General features: G+C 44.2%; 1 protein-coding gene across 1 annotated transcript in view; it reads right to left on the reverse strand.

Moving 5' to 3' along the window:
- Positions 1-15886, reverse strand: part of LOC134585620 (vomeronasal type-2 receptor 26-like) — a 153826-nt gene that overhangs the window by 28033 nt on the left and 109907 nt on the right. The gene's annotated exons all lie outside the window — the stretch shown is intronic.

Consider the following 15886-nt stretch of genomic DNA (forward strand, 5'->3'; position numbering starts at 1 on the left):
CGTAGCTAAGGCAGTGACATGGTCCAAGAGAAATTTCTTTGAACAAGCCAACAAGATGCACACGCTCTTAGCGCGCACTCTCCGCCCGCGGCCAAAACAAAATCATATCACGGCAATTAGAGACCGCGAAGGTCGGACAAAGACAGCACCCACCGACATAGCTCAAATATTCACAGAATTCTATAAAACTTTATACAACCACACACCCACAGACGCAGACAAGACCCCACACATGCAGGACGAGATTAGGCAATTTCTACATAAACTCAACCTCCCGAAACTGACCCCTGCACTCACAGAAACCCTAGGGGAAGAATTTACAGCAGACGAAATAGATAGAGCCATCACTAGACTTAAAGGACATAAAGCCCCGGGCCCAGACGGCTATGAGGGCAGCTATTACAAGACGTATAGGGAGGAACTAATACCCCACCTGCTAGAATGGTTTAACCACCTGATGCAGGGCGGACGCCCCGACCCAGATATGTCAACAGCCCACATTGTATTAATACCTAAACCGGGGAAGGACACGTCATATCCGGAACATTACAGGCCCATATCATTGATCAACCACGACGTAAAACTATTAGCTAAGATACTAGCAGACAGACTGGCCCCACACATACATGGACTAGTACATCCCGACCAAGTAGGATTCATCCCCGACCGCCAACTGTTTGAAAATACCAGACGTAACATCAACCTTATTTGGACACAGACGACTGCACAAACCCCTACGCTCGTTCTCTCTCTTGACGCCGAAAAGGCGTTCGATAGAGTTAATTGGGTATACCTGTTTGAACTTTTACGACATCTCCAATTCCCAGATACATATATACAAACGATCCAAGCCATGTACACCGACGTCAAGGCACTCATACGGATCCCTGGCGCCAAGACATCCCCTATCACCCTGCATAACGGCACACGCCAAGGCTGCCCACTATCGCCCCTCCTATTCGTACTCACGTTAGAACCCTTACTGCAAGCAATCAGAACGAACAAGGCCATAGAGGGAATAACAGTGGGCGACCAAACATATAAAGTTTCGGGATATGCAGACGACGTCCTTCTCACCCTTACAAACCCAAGAACTTCGATGACGGCTCTAGACAGGGACCTAACAGAATACGGAGCCCTCTCAGGATATAAAGTCAACTTATCGAAATCCACTGCCCTCCCAATAGCCATGACGGCAAACGATACGATGCACATTAGGAATCACCACCACATACCCATAACACATACCGCGATTAAATATCTAGGGATACATTTGACGGCTGATCCCCGAAAGCTGTACGGAGCTAACTACACCCCCCTTATCAGGTCCCTGGACGCGGACCTTGACAAATGGACAGATAAGCCCATATCCTGGATAGGGAGAGTGCACACAATCAAAATGAATATACTCCCCAGGCTCCTCTTCCTCTTCCAAGCCCTCCCCATCCCCGTCACTAAAAAAGACCTGGCCCCCTTACAGAGGGCTATCGGAGACTTTATATGGCAGCGCAAACGGCATAGAGTGGCCCGCAACATTCTATACAGACCCAAAGATGGAGGGGGGTTAGGGTTACCCCATCTGTACAACTACTACCTAGCGGCTCAATTGACACAAGTGGCCTTGTGGCATTCAACACCGGGAACCCGCAGATGGGCAGACCTTGAAGCTGGCTTCACGGGAGCCGACTTGCCCCAATTCTACATATGGGTACCCAGAGAACACAGGGCGATCCTACGCACAGGCTGCCCAGCCATACTGAACTCCCTACGGGTATGGGACTCCACGGCCATAAAATTCAAACTAACCACGGCCCCCTCCCCAATGATGCCCCTGTTTCGAAATAGAGCTTTCTTACCGGGTATGAGGGCCCAAGATTTTAAAAACATAGAGGAGGCGGGGATACAGAGGGCGCTACACTTATATGAAGGGAACCAATTGGTGACGTTCGACAAGCTGACAGAAAGGACCAGGCTGGGCCCCTCAGACTTCTTTAGATACATGCAAATACGAGATTTCGCACAACATAAATTAGCAAAAACGGCAGCAACCACCGCACTCACAGGTTTCGAGCGAATGTGCCTCAAAGAAAACCCCCCAAAGGGGTTGATATCTAACCTCTACGCACACCTATGCACAAACAGCTCAGATTGGGGTAGCCTCCCCTACACCACACAGTGGGAAACTGACCTAAATGAGACACTAGAGGGCACAGATTGGAGGGAAATCTGGGAAGCGAACAAAACTATCTCGATATGCGTCACCCAACAAGAGCAGGCCTACAAGACCATGCTGAGATGGTATACGACCCCGGCAAAACTATATCGCATGGGAAAAACCCCAGACGACCTGTGCTGGAGAGGGTGCGGACATAAGGGGACTTACATCCATATGTGGTGGGAATGCCCTAAAGCACAGGCTTTCTGGAGAGAGGTAGGGAACCTATTACAACAAGTATTCCACAGGCACATAACTATAGACCCATGGGTATTTTTGCTTTCGAGAACTCTAGACGATTGGCCTAGGAAGCAACAAAAACTGCTTCACAAAATCACGTTAGCGGCCAGACTTACCATGGCACAGGCATGGCTTAAACCAGAAATCCCCCAGGTGACCGCAGTAATTCCTAAAATAAAGGACATACGGGTTATGGACGACCTCACAGCACGAGTGAGAGGTAATATAAAAGCATACGAAAAAATCTGGGAAATGTGGATGGCTGGTGACTGGGGTTCATGAGTAGACCACACTAGGACCACCCCACTGACACACTGCCTTCCACCGCTACCACACTTGACTGGTAAAAAGTGAAACACCTCCTGCATGGCGCTCCGACGCTCACCATGGGAATCCGCTCCCTCCCCCCCCCCAGACTATCCACCCCCCCCCCTCGGTTACTTCCTACTAGAGATGATGAGGGACAACAGACTAAGTCCACTCATCAGCAGCATCGGGAGGACTTACTCATTGAGCATCCAGCCAACGAGCAGTGTTTGATGTTACAGGGGTGGATACCCCACGCTCAGAGCACAGGTCTGGGCTACGTGGCTCGTCCCTCCGGGCTGGATACTACATGGTTTAACCGATTATACTTAGACATCTCTATAGCGTGCACCTTTAATATGTTCTTTCTTTCTTTTTGTCGTTCTCCTTTTATGTATATTATCGTTTCTCATTGTACTATTTCTATGTACAATGTATATAATGTATAACTGTGACACCAATTAGCTAACACTAACGAATCTGAGAAACTATACCTAAACCGCGGACGCGGTATGTTCCAGTGCTAATTGTACCCATACCATTGTCAACAAAGGAACCTGTAATGTAACTGATGATGTGTTATACGCAGAAATACCAATGTCACTCCAAAAATAAAGAATTTGAAAAAAAAAAAAAAAAATAAAGACTATTTTAGCAGATTGTATGTTTTTTACTGCCCTTTAAATTGTATTGGAGCAGTTCTGCAGCTTTAAATTGGCACTTCGGATGCAGCCGAAGTGCCGAAGTAGTCGAAGTGGCCGCCATTCGACAAACGAACATGAGGTGGCGGCCATCTTTGTTCATTCGAACAAGGTCAGCGGTATGTGTAGCCAAATCCATGGAACTGAAATCGGCTACACATTTCAACGAACACCGCTGACCCTTACCTTCTCCTACACTCCCTTTTCAGCTGCAGAGACTAAGTCCCGTTCAGCAGTTTGAACTCACTGCTATACTAAGCTAAATGGGACTTAGTCACCTCAAATGGGACTTAGTCATTTTTCTGTGTAAAATAGACCGACCGCACAGCCCACAGGTCAGTCATAAAGGACTCCCCGCTAACTTTTTATCTACTGGATGGATTTGTCTGATTTTTGAGAGTGTTTATGTTTAAAGTATGCTGAATCTGAATATGTAATTTATGAAGATTGGACGTATATTTTTAAAGTTATACATGTATTAAAACTGTATTTTTTCTGCTTGTGATAATTATGTTAACCATTGTGTACCATAATTATATCACAGACTGAGGGGAGGATTTTGTGTATAATTGCTGGTGTTTTCTGTAATGTACGTGTGTTATTTGTTGTTCTGTAAAACCCTGTGGGCAGTACTATGTGTGTAGATTGTGAATAAAAGAGGCTGTATGTGCCAGTACAGTCAGTTCTGCTTGACCTCAAAACGAAGTGTCGTCTCGTTATTGGGGGAATTGGATTGTATGCTGATTGCCAGGAGTGTAAGCTGATTGTATGCTTTTCCTGTTCATATGTTTACAGCATTCATATGCTTGGGAACATTTGTATGCTTCTCTGGTTCGTGGTTGTAGTGTCTGCTGCAGTGCTTGGAGTCCTCAGGAAGCACTAGGAGCATCCTTCAATGGAGGTACCCAGTCGGGTGCCCGTCAATCCGTTACACTTGGGTATGTAGACTGCCATCTATCTTTTGACTTCCACATAGAAATTAATCAAAACATCCAAAAATCGGTGCCCTGAACAGAAACAAATCCTGCCTAAGTCCCACAGTAAAGGAAAAGATTATACAGCAAATGCTAATGCCAATCATCGATTATGGGGATGTAGTATATGCACCTGCGCCGCAAACCCACCTTAATAAATATACTACTTTGTTTAACTCGTTCTGCCACTTACATGATCCACCATTGTGACATGCTAAAATAACTAAACTGGCTAATGCTGGAATCCAGGCACACCCTTCATCTTTCCAGCCTTGTGTTTAAGAGATTTTCTGGGAAGCTATCACCCTACCCGAGCAGAATGCTTTCCCCAGCTGCTCCCACCTCCTTGAACCTCTGATCCAGTACCGGCTCTTTATTTCGTCTACCTTAATACAAAAAGAAATCATCTTGATCCTCATTTTCCTACAGTGCACTGCAATTATGGAACGACCACCGGCACACTTTACATTTTTCCCAGGCCTTAAATCCTTTAAGAGATCCCTCTCTACATATGTTAAAACATAATGCACCTGTCATGGTTGATTATATATTTCTTACCTGTTCTGTGTTACATTTTGTATATATGTTGTGTATTAGCAGGGGTCAAGTCCTGGGGAAAAAAGTGTGGGAACTCACCCAAGATTCCCGCCCCTCCCCCTTAAAAAACATTTTTTTACACTCCTATGCATATAGTGCAGTGTGTGTATAATTAATGTAGTGTGTTTGTAGTGAATGCAGAGTATGAATAATAAATGCAGTGTGTTTGTAGTGAGTGCTGTGTGTAATAAATGCAGTGTGTTTGTAGTGAGTGCTGTGTGTAATAAATGTAGTGTGTTTGTAGTGAGTGCAGAGTGTGTATAATGAATGCAGTGTTTGTGTTGTGAGTGCAGTGTGTGTATAATGAATGCAGTGTGTTTGTAGTGAGTGCAGTGTGTATAATGAATGCAGTGTGTTTGTAGTGAGTGCAGATTGTGTATAATAAATGTAGTGTGTTTGTAGTGAGTGCAGAGTGTGTATAATGAATGTAGTGTATTTGTAGTGAGTGCAGTGTGTTTGTAGTGAGTGCATAATGTGTATAATGAATGTAGTGTGTGTAGTAAGTGCAGTGTGTATAATGAATGTAGTGTGTTTGCAGTGAGTGCAAAGTGTGTATAGTGAATGTAGTGTGTTTGTAGTGAGTGCAGAGTGTGTATACTGAATGTAGTGCATTTGTAGTGTGTGCAGAGTGTGTATAATGAATGCAGTGTGTTTGTAGTGAGTGCATAGTGTGTATAATTAATGTAGTGTGTTTGTAGTGAGTGCATAATGTGTATAATGAATGTAGTGTGTGTAGTAAGTGCAGTGTGTATAATGAATGTAGTGTGTTTGCAGTGAGTGCAAAGTGTGTATAGTGAATGTAGTGTGTGTGTGTGTGTGTGTGTAGTGAGTGCAGTGTGTATAGTGAATGTAGTGTGTTTGTAGTGAGTGCAGAGTGTGTATAAGGAATGCAGAGTGTGTATAGTGAATCTAGTGTGTTTGTAATGAGTGCAGAGTGTGTATAATGAATGTAGTGTGTTTGTAATTAGTGCAGATTGTGTATAATGGATGTGTGTGTGTGCTGGATGATGTGTGTGTGCGTGTGCTGGATGATGTGTGTGTGCGTGTGCTGGATGATGTGTGTGTGCATGTGCTGGATGGTGTGTGTGCGTGTGTGCTGGATGGTGTGTGTGTGCACGCTGGATGGTGTGTGTGTTGGATGATGTGTGTGTGTTGGATTATTTGTGTGTGTGTGTTGGATTATGTGTGAGTGTGTTGGATGATGTGTGTGTGTGTGTGTTGGATTATGTGTGTGTGTGTGTGTGTGTGCGCTGGATGATGTGTGTGTGTGTGTGTGCGCGCTGGATGATGTGTGTGTGTGCTCTGGATGATGTGTGTGTGTGTGTGCTGGATGATGTGTGTGTGTGTGCTGGATGATATGTGTGTGTGTGTGTGTGCTGCATGATGTGTGGGTGTGTGTGTGTGTGTGTGCTGGATGATGTCTGTGTGTGTGTGCTGGATGATGTGTGTGTGTGTGTGTGTGTGTGTGTGCTGGATGATGTGTGTGTGTGTGTGTGTGCTGGATGATGTGTGTGTGTGTGTGTGTGCTGGATGATGTGTGTGTGTGTGTGTGTGTGTGTGCTGGATGATGTGTGTGTGCGCTGGATGATGTGTGTGTGTGCGCGCTGGATGATGTGTGTGTGTGCGCGCTGGATGATGTGTGGGTGTGTGTGTGTGTGTGTGCTGGATGATGTGTGTGTGTGTGTGCTGGATGATGTGTGTGTGTGTGTGTGTGCTGGATGATGTGTGTGTGTGTGTGTGTGCTGGATGATGTGTGTGTGTGTGTGTGCAGGATGATAGGGAGGGGAGCATTTTTTTTTTAAACTTTATGTGTGTATTTTTTTAGTTTATTCCCCCCTCCCTGCTTCTTACCTTGTCAGGGAGGGGGGAGATCGCCTGGTGGTCCGGTGGGGGAGCCAGCCGCTGCACACAGGTCCCATCACACGCTGTGTGTTACGGACCGTTTCAGCATAAAAGGGGAAAAATCGGTTTCGGCGATAATCCCCTTTTCCCAAAAAAGGCACAGCTACTGTAAAAGCACCAAAACTCACGAACTGGATGTAGATGAATAAGGTAGCACTCCAGCTGGAACCTCACAAATAGCTGCTAGCAGATGAATAGGAAAAGCAGACATCAGCTTACACTCCTTAGCAATCAATCTCCAACAGCATACAGTGAATCCCCCCAAGAACGAGACAAGGCTCCGTGTTGAGGGTCAAGCAGTGGTCTGTTTATTCAGGGCTACCTGCCCCTGTATTTATGCAGGTCTCCCACCTGGTGGACACTCCCCTAGGGGACCAGATGGAAGACTGAAACAGCAGACAGACATGTATCACTTTCGTACACACAGCCACAATACTTTCCCACCATGCATCTTGGTTTCCTCCTCCCTGCCCTGGAGATAATTAATGAAGTAATTCAATTATCTCCTAAGACAAAGGCCAGACTCCATTATGCACATGGTGACACAGAAACAGACTATCACTTTAAAATACATACAGACACATTTTATACATAAAACACAGACATGTAACATATCCCCAGATAGCTCAGGTCTGGGTGCACATTATTAGGTGAATGGCACCCAGACCACCCGAATACATTTTAATTGCCATGGAGCTAAAGTCTTTAATTATACGAACAGGCTCCATGGCAGGCTATCTGGGTTACTACAGTTCACATAAAACAAACTACCGAATTTCCCTGCATTCACCAAATTCATACGAATGAGAACCAGGGGCTGGAGGTTCAGCGGTGCCTGCACGTAAAAGTGTCCGATTTTGGTGCATGAAAGCCGGGCAGAAAAGTGTTGGCTGCCTGGGGAGCTCCAGAACAGCGCCACCTAGCGGCCGCTAAGTGTAACAGCGGCCACACAGTTAACAGGCAATTAACCGCAGCTTCAGGGAGGTAAATTGGCAGCACACTCCAGCTTCTGGGTGGCCAATTAACAACGCCGGCCGGCTTCCCACGGCTCTGGGGAGGTTGGTGAACGGCAGTTTGTTCGGTAGATGAAATCTACCGAACTACTGTGCAGAAAGGGAGAAATAAATCCTTCTGCACAGTAAAATTAACCCTTTAGCTGCCGGTCCATAGTCCAGAGGCAGCAGGCGGGCAACCAGGCTCCTCCAATACAATGTGGCGAGATTGGTTTCGTCACATCTCTCCCCCTTTCCAAAAAGACTAACAGGGTACCTGACCTCCTGCCGGTCAGTGCCCTTGTTAGTCCAGCAACCCACCCACAAAGCAAAAAAAACAGTACAGCCCACCCACAATAAATAGTTACTACACCTGGGTAGAGGAGAAGTTTGTCCATGTCCAGGTGCCTCACCACGGCTGTGTAGGGGACTGGTAGGCTGCCTTGGTGGGTTGCTGAGTGGGCAGAGACCAGCGGTACTCTGTCCTGGTGCCAGCACTACCACCGGAGTAGTCTGGTTGGAGCCTGGTTGCTGGAGACGGACTGTCTCCCCCTTAGTTGCATAGCTCTGCTGCTGAGTGGGGAGACCGGTTGTCTCCCCCTTGGATACACAGCTCTGTCGTGGGGGGGTAGGAACGACCATCCCTACCCCCTGTGTGGTAAGTGCAGAGACCACGGTCCCATCTGCACTGGTGGGGGGTTTACAGTCTCCCCCTGGTACATTAAGCTGCCGCTGGGGAGAGGGGGTAACAAGCTCCTCTCCCGATAGAACACTCTGCCCATTAATGATCCGCCGCTGGGGAGAGGTGGTAACAAGCTCCTCTCCCATACATACTTTTAGTTTTTGCTTAGGGAGACCGACTGTCTCTCCTCCCAATACAGAGTCCTGCTGCTGGGGAAAGGAGACAGGGCTCTCTATTCCCTGCTGGATACTCTGCCGCTGGAGAATGGAGACTGGGCTCCCAATTCCCGGCACATCACACTGCCGCTGGGGAATGGAGACTGGGCTCCCAATTCCCGAAAAATCACGCTGCCGCTGGGGAGGGAGGACACTGCTCTCCTCTCCCTGTACTTCACATTGCCCTCCTGGCATATCACTCTGCTGCTGGGGGGCAGGAACAACTACCTCTGCCCCCTGTAACTCAGCCTGCCGCTGGGGAGGGAGGAGGCTGCTCTCCTCTCCCTGCACTTCACATTGCCCTCCTGGCATATCACTCTGCTGCTGGGGGGCAGGAACAACTACCTCTGCCCCCTGTAACTCAGCCTGCAGCTGGGGAGGGAGGAGGCTGCTCTCCTCTCCCTGCACTTCACATTGCCCTCCTGGCATATCACTCTGCTGCTGGGGGGCAGGAACAACAACCTCTGCCCCCTGTAACTCAGCCTGCCGCTGGGGAGGGAGGACGCTGCTCTCCCTGTCCCGTAACTGTAATTTCCGGTGGAGGTCCACCCAACGTGGCAGCTGACCATTATCCTCTGCCCGGTATAGCAGAGTCTTGAACACTAGATCCCTCACGATCTTCACGTATTTCTCAGCTGGATTAGGTCCGTAGAAGTTCAGCCGCAACCACATCATACGGTCAAATTCCTCTACAGAATATCTGTACTCCACTGCTGGTTCCATGCTGTTGCTTTTAGGGTCGCTGTACTGGGACATGCGTTGCCCTCAAATTGTACAATCCAGAGTAATGGTGTCTCCTGTAGCTGTCCTTCTGGCTGTAGGAACGATCCCGCCGCTTGCCACCAATTGTTACGGACCGTTTCAGCATAAAAGGGGAAAAATCGGTTTCGGCGATAATCCCCTTTTCCCAAAAAAGGCACAGCTACTGTAAAAGCACCAAAACTCACGAACTGGATGTAGATGAATAAGGTAGCACTCCAGCTGGAACCTCACAAATAGCTGCTAGCAGATGAATAGGAAAAGCAGACATCAGCTTACACTCCTTAGCAATCAATCTCCAACAGCATACAGTGAATCCCCCCAAGAACGAGACAAGGCTCCGTGTTGAGGGTCAAGCAGTGGTCTGTTTATTCAGGGCTACCTGCCCCTGTATTTATGCAGGTCTCCCACCTGGTGGACACTCCCCTAGGGGACCAGATGGAAGACTGAAACAGCAGACAGACATGTATCACTTTCGTACACACAGCCACAATACTTTCCCACCATGCATCTTGGTTTCCTCCTCCCTGCCCTGGAGATAATTAATGAAGTAATTCAATTATCTCCTAAGACAAAGGCCAGACTCCATTATGCACATGGTGACACAGAAACAGACTATCACTTTAAAATACATACAGACACATTTTATACATAAAACACAGACATGTAACATATCCCCAGATAGCTCAGGTCTGGGTGCACATTATTAGGTGAATGGCACCCAGACCACCCGAATACATTTTAATTGCCATGGAGCTAAAGTCTTTAATTATACGAACAGGCTCCATGGCAGGCTATCTGGGTTACTACAGTTCACATAAAACAAACTACCGAATTTCCCTGCATTCACCAAATTCATACGAATGAGAACCAGGGGCTGGAGGTTCAGCGGTGCCTGCACGTAAAAGTGTCCGATTTTGGTGCATGAAAGCCGGGCAGAAAAGTGTTGGCTGCCTGGGGAGCTCCAGAACAGCGCCACCTAGCGGCCGCTAAGTGTAACAGCGGCCACACAGTTAACAGGCAATTAACCGCAGCTTCAGGGAGGTAAATTGGCAGCACACTCCAGCTTCTGGGTGGCCAATTAACAACGCCGGCCGGCTTCCCACGGCTCTGGGGAGGTTGGTGAACGGCAGTTTGTTCGGTAGATGAAATCTACCGAACTACTGTGCAGAAAGGGAGAAATAAATCCTTCTGCACAGTAAAATTAACCCTTTAGCTGCCGGTCCATAGTCCAGAGGCAGCAGGCGGGCAACCAGGCTCCTCCAATACAATGTGGCGAGATTGGTTTCGTCACACTGTGTTTCCTCTCCAGCTCTAACTCTCGCGAGACTCGCCTGTGCGGAGCGTTGCCATGGTAACCCGTGGCAACGCTCTCACAGCCGTGGGTCTCGCGAGAGTTATAGCTGGAGAGGAAACACAGCGTGTGATGGGACCTGTGTGCAGGTAGCAGGGCAGGTCCTGCAGGACTGGGAACGGGAACGGCGTTCCTGCTTTGGAAAAAGTGCAGGAACGCCGTTCCCATGCGTTCCTGCAGGACTCGAGCCCTGTGTATTAGTATTGTTTTTGTATTTTATTGTAGCCTATTGTATCAATGCAATGTTTTGTGGACCCAGGACATACTTTAAAATGAGAGAAATCTTTATGTATCCTTCCTGGTAAAATATTCTATAAATAAATGCATAAATGAATGAATAATAGACCAATTAATATGCTCACCTTTACATGAAGCCCATAAAAGACTGGCTTCAAGTTTGTAGGTAGGTTACCAAATATGGAGTATTTTAATCCAACCCTTTGGATGAAATGTTAGGCCAGGAAACACTAATAGTATACTCGTCAAGTTGATATTTATTAACTCAAAATTACAAAACAAAAGTTCAAGTATTATTAAAATATTTAGTGCAGTTTAGTGAGCGTTAATAACACATTTCACCCATTTCCAGGCTTTCTCAATTCATATTCCATTGTCCTTCCAACTTGGTATAAATGATGTCAAACATCTGCCTATCATCCTCTATCTATTGGCACTGCTGAGAGAACAAACGAATCCTTGGAACAATATCTATGGTGTTTTATCTTGGACAACCAGGATAATTGGGCGAAAGTGCTTCCCTGGGCTGAATATGCTCACAATTGTAATCAACAAGAATCCACGAGCCACAGTCCTTTCTACTTCAATTACGGTTACCATCCTACTATTCTTCCATCTGCCTTTATTTCATTGGAAATGCCTGCTGTAGAGCAATACTTGGGTAACCTGAAAAATACATGGGAGCAGGTTCAGAAAATCCTAATTCATAAGGCCACTTTACAGAAGAAATATGCTGACCGACATTGGCAAGCAAATCCTATGTGTCAAGTGGGTGATGAGGTTTGGTTAAGTACCAAGAATATCAACTGAAAGGTGCCTTCCAAAAAGTTCACTCCTCGTTTCATAGGCCCCTACCAGATACTGAGACTGATACTTTCGTATAGGTTGCAATTGCCTCCTGCATTGCATAACCCCAATATCATTCATATTTCACTATTGAAGCACAAGTGTAGCAAGTTCACAAGACTCCTGATCACTCCTGTTCCTGTTGTTGTGGAAGGGCAGGATGAATACAAGGTCCAGTCTATTGTGCATCCCCGAATCTTGGACTTTCCATTCTCGCTTCCTTAATCGACATGGTGGTTTCCGACCGGTGGGCGGTTCTAAGGGGGGGTAATGTCCGACCCCTTGTACTTACACTGGTGGTATGCCAGTTTGCTGATGCAGCACGAAGCTCCGGTCAGCCTCATGGACACCGTTTTTTTTTGGACGCGTGCTGGCGTCATGACATCAGATGAGCTCTAATCAATAGAGCTCAGCATACTTGCATAACCACGCTTCCAACCATATATAATCTCAGTCTGCCCAAGGCACAGTACCCTGTTGTGGTTCCTAGTGTTACTAGTTCTATTCTATCTATACGGGCATTCTAAGGACCTCTTTAGGGACCTTTTGATCTATCTCTATTTCTTTTTGTGGATTTACATTCTGCATGTTGGGTTATATATTTATAATTACGAGTGCAGACATCTGACTTTTTCATCTAAACAATGGGATGCAATAGGGTTGTACCCTGTCGCCTCTCTTATTTGTGCTCTTGCTTAAGTATTTGTTGCAGGCGATATATATTCATCTGAATATACATAGGGTGGATGTAGCAGGTCAGCAATTTATAGGTTCTGCTTACGTGATCGATGTCTTCCTCACTCGACAATTGAAGTCCATGGCAGCACTGATGTCTGTTCTAGCCAAATACGGATTGCTTTCAAGCTACATGATAAAAATAGAAAAATTCAGTGCTCTCCATTGGATCTCTTAGTGGTGGACACGGCACTCCTTGGAAACAACTATCATTCTATTAAATATTTAAGAAACCCCAATGAATTGTATCAGTTCAATTATGCCATTTTGTGATTCTGATAGAGGGTAATAATTGGCAGGACATATGGGAGGCAAATGGAAAAACCTCTATATGTATAACTATGCAAAAGCAATCTTACAAGACAATGTTTAGGTGGTACACCACCCCTATTAATGTGTATCGCTTGCAGAGAGTTCCCAAGGATTTATGTTGGAGACTCTGCAGATTGTGGGGTACATACATACATATGTGGTGGAAGTGCCCACAGATACAAATGCTTTGGTGGAAGGTTGGCTAAAAAGTAACAAACATTTTTAATGAGCAAGGGATCCTAGATCCCTGGATAATTTTTTTGTCCAGTCCTATTGATGGATGGACTAACACAGAACAAATCTACTCCATGAAATAACTTTAGAGGCTCAATAGGCATTGGCACAAACATGGTCTAACATATAGTACTCGTAAAAGGTAAAGATAACTATTTGATGGAAAAACTGACCACCCAAGTATGGAGATCCATGAAAACCTTTGCAAAGATGTGAGAACAATGAGAGACTTACAAGGGTAACCCTTGGGTAGATGCTGTTGGGGACAGGAGTCTGTACATGGGGAGGCTGGGGGAGGGGGTGTCACTCAGTCTCTTCTTTTCCGCGACGGCCTATTCCTCTTTTCTCTCTTTTTTGTCTTTTTCTTCTCTTTCCTTTCCTATACTCCTGAATGGGAATTTTCCCAAAAAAGAAGCTAAAATCCTTGGGAAGCGGAATCCCATATCTTTACTGTATTTTGTTGCATTTTGACAGTGGATGGCCATGATTTGAGATTGTCATGATTCAAATGAAAAATACACAAGTGTTAACCAATGTAATTATAACATAGATGTTGTATCTCATAGATGTGGTCACATTTAGCTGTTATTTTTTTGTGCATTTTGTGAGGATTATTCATGGGGTGATAAATATTAAAATAATATTTTCATAAAAATTATCAAAAATTAATTTAATCATTTTTATTATATCAAAATTTATATCATGGCACTGTTTCCCCGATTATATTAATTTAAAGCTGAGAACTACCCACTATTTTTAATTCTTATAGAACCTGGAGTACGTTTCATTAGACGATTTTTATTTCACCCATTAATCACAAATGAATTATAAAAATATAATTTATTGTGACAATAATAATAATATGTAACATGCGTAACAGTAATCAGTGAATATTTAGGTATATCATAAGGATACAATATGGCATTAGTTTAACACAATTTATAGACAGTTCAATCTAGCAATATTATATCGACATGTATGCAGTTTTCAACAAGATTTACAACCGTACACTTTACTTTGAAATCAACTTAAAACAGAATAACAGCATCTCATAGCAGCACAGTGTAAAGCAATAAAAACTTGGTCTGATAGTCAAATCACACTAAATTAACTCATTCACTGCTGGCTGCAATTCTCATAGGCAAGATATCATTTTATATTGCAATGACAAATACAATATTTCTCACACTAGATCATTGACCATTCCTATGTTCATCCAATAAGAATAATTCTAACCAGATTTTACATTTGCAGAATTGTAACTTTCCTAATTAAGATTTACTATTTCTAATTTACGTAAGATAACATATCTGGATAATTGCCTGGTATTCTTTTTAAAGTTAAAAGTAATATAGAGTTCATTGGTGCACCTGAAGGAATGGAATTACAAATTCTATATATTATTAATGCATCATGACTCCTTAATGTTGGAATCACCAGCTTTCGTCCAAGTATATTCTGCCTTTTAGTAACATAAATTAATTTAAATGAATTTACTAAAACCAGTATAATTACCAGCTTTTGGAAGAATTTCTATTTTTTTAGGTTTGGATATGTATCCCATAAATGGTGAATGCGAGTATGATGAGAATTGTTTGAAAATAGCAAAATTCTGAATTTTAAAGAATTTCAACATTAAGGGTTAGTTGGAAATGATACCGATAATTAGGTGTGGACAGCTTTGGCTCCAGATGTCAGATCTTAGATGTAAGGTGTGAGTCCATCCTCAGAGTGTGAGTGTCTGAGTGTCTGAAAGAAAAATGTGGTTTTCCCTAATATGTGTCCCTCTTTTTTTCTCTCCTGTACCTTTGCTCCTTCTCTGCTTCCCCTTCCTCTAAACTCCTCTGTCTCTGGTGACTTGGGGACCTTTTGGGTGTTTATGAGTGTGGTGTCTTAAATAAACTTTACTTATGTTATGCTGTAAAGTACTTCAAATCTATTGGATTGTTTAATGGGTTCTGTTCATTTTGATCTAATTCTAAGGTAAAGATCAAAATATTAATTGGTCTATTGTGTTCACACTTGCTATTTTGAGGTATTACACCAGATTTTCTCAATTTTCTTTTGCACTTTAGATGCACCTTACTGGAAGAAAAAAAAAGGTACACAACCAGAAATGTTTTATGTGTTATACTTTAGAGTCAGACCGTATAAGATATTGTCAATATTGTGAGCATAACTATACCCACTCTTATTTGAACTCATTTATATATTTACAGTATTTCACTATTGTGTTTTTTCTCTCTTTAATTTTTATGTGAACTAACTTCCCCAATGTTATTATAGAAGTGTTCCTTTGAATATATTATTTTTTGTGTTGCACTCGCACTCTAGTGCTCACTGTGTGGGGACATATTACCTAAACACTGAAGTAAATGTTTTGGTTTTAATATCCAAAGAGGTATTAACCACATAATCAGTAGAGGAATAAAATGTGTAAGGTTCACTAGTGACAATCTAAGATTTAATCAGAGCCAGTTTTTTTTTCCTAGTAATCAAAATAGACAGCTGTCTACAGGTTTCTGTTGTATAGAGGAACCTATTTGATTACATATGTGTATTTTTTACATCATTTTGGATACCTC

The sequence above is a fragment of the Pelobates fuscus genome, chromosome 1 (genome assembly GCF_036172605.1).
Source record: "Pelobates fuscus isolate aPelFus1 chromosome 1, aPelFus1.pri, whole genome shotgun sequence".
NCBI lineage: Eukaryota > Metazoa > Chordata > Amphibia > Anura > Pelobatidae > Pelobates > Pelobates fuscus.